Source organism: Cavia porcellus, unplaced genomic scaffold, assembly GCF_034190915.1.
Source record: "Cavia porcellus strain 051 isolate PalLab524CR breed Dunkin Hartley unplaced genomic scaffold, mCavPor4.1 scaffold_1, whole genome shotgun sequence".
NCBI lineage: Eukaryota > Metazoa > Chordata > Mammalia > Rodentia > Caviidae > Cavia > Cavia porcellus.
Window position 1 is genome coordinate 15,285,074 of NW_026947484.1, and position 1,581 is coordinate 15,286,654.

A 1,581-nucleotide genomic window follows, 5' to 3' on the forward strand; every position below is an offset into this window, starting at 1 on the left:
GGGGGAGATGCCATGCCCCAGGGGATTGGGGGTGTCTCTCCCCGCATTCTCAAAATAAAGGTCATTTATATTTTATACTTCTTATCTTTTCAGCTGCCACTGGTCCCCCACAGTTCTATCAGTTAGGTAAAAATATTACAGGCCATGAGATAGAGCTGGGCCCTCGAATCAGTGCAAAGTAGAATTCATTACAACTGTGCTTGGAGGTATATCTGTTGGAGCGCAAGCCTCAATATAAAGATGAAATGACAAGGATACATGCTACTCCAGGGTCCAAGATAAGTGTCCAATAAAGTCTAGATAGATTTCAGTCACCTCAGTGGGTGACCAAGATCCTCAGACTCATCCCTTCCTGAAAAGCCCCCTTTTTTCCCATGTACACTTGTTACATCACTTGATTCCCTACAGGATCAGTATTACCTAACTGGCTATCTTTATAATTTGTTGATTGGTTATAGCTTTAACTCATATTGTACCCACATGGGTATATGCTCTATAAAACATCACTTCAAAAGTGAGGTCCTCACCCATCCACTAGGGACTCCTCCTACCTCTCAGGATCTGTGTCTCTCCCTCTAAATAAGTATTTCTTACTTTCAGCCTCCTTTATTCCTTAAAATTCTAGGGAACACAAACTCGGCTTATCAGACATCTAGCAGGTTGATAGTTATAATATTTCTCTTATGTGATTTGGAGGTCTTATGTCATTTTCACTTTCTGAAGATTGAGTAATTGAGTTTGATGATATAGCCTGACAATAGACAGATTAATAAGAGACTAGGAATACAGATTTATTATGAGCACATGGTGTCATAGGAAAGTAGGCATTGAATCAAGCTTGGCAGTTCTTGAAGCTATTGGTTTCAAGCAGGAGCCTAAAGTGACATCTTTCTATGGTCTGGTGGCCATTTCAGAACTTTAGAAACATAATGGTCAGTTCATTATAAAGAAAGGACTCACCCCTCGGTGAGCCTGCTGCTGTGGCCTGAAGGAGAAGAAGCCACACCCCCAGTGAGCTTGCTGCATTAGGACTGGAGGAGAGGAGGCCATGTCTCCTGGGTTTGTGCTACCACTGGGGTAATGTCAATGAGCAGCCACCCCATACCTCTCCACCACCCCAGAACTTTGGGTTGGAGGAACCCAGTTACCTAGCCCAATCTCCTGCATTGTGGGACAGACAACCAATACAGGAAATGCTGGGGACTCAGCAACCAGCTGACTCAGTGGAACACAGGAAAATAAAGGAGCAGGTTGCAATCTCAGACCCCCAGCCCACCTAGAACAAGTCCAGGAGCCATAGACACAAAAGAAATTAGAAGTCACACATCAGAAATTTCTGAAATGATAGCAACTGAAGTAAAGAGATGACTTAGTGCTTATATTATTTAATGAACTTTATCTCACCCAGAACAAGTCCAAGAGACATGCAGATAGAGGAAATTAGAAGACACATGCCTAAAATTTCGGAGATAATGCAACCGAAGTAAAGAAACAACTCAGTGCTTATGTTATTTGATTGACTTTGCATGCCTATGTCTGCTGATCTGAGTAATTACTTAGAGGATAACAGTGTACATTACA

At 42.3% G+C, this 1,581-nt stretch overlaps 1 non-coding gene across 1 annotated transcript; it reads left to right on the forward strand.

The window, feature by feature from the left end:
• Positions 1 to 821: 821 nt before the first annotated feature.
• Positions 822 to 957, forward strand: LOC111755265 (small nucleolar RNA SNORA2/SNORA34 family). The gene has a single exon (XR_002789837.1). It is a non-coding gene; the product is annotated as a small nucleolar RNA SNORA2/SNORA34 family (small nucleolar RNA).
• The last annotated feature ends 624 nt before the right edge of the window (positions 958 to 1,581 follow it).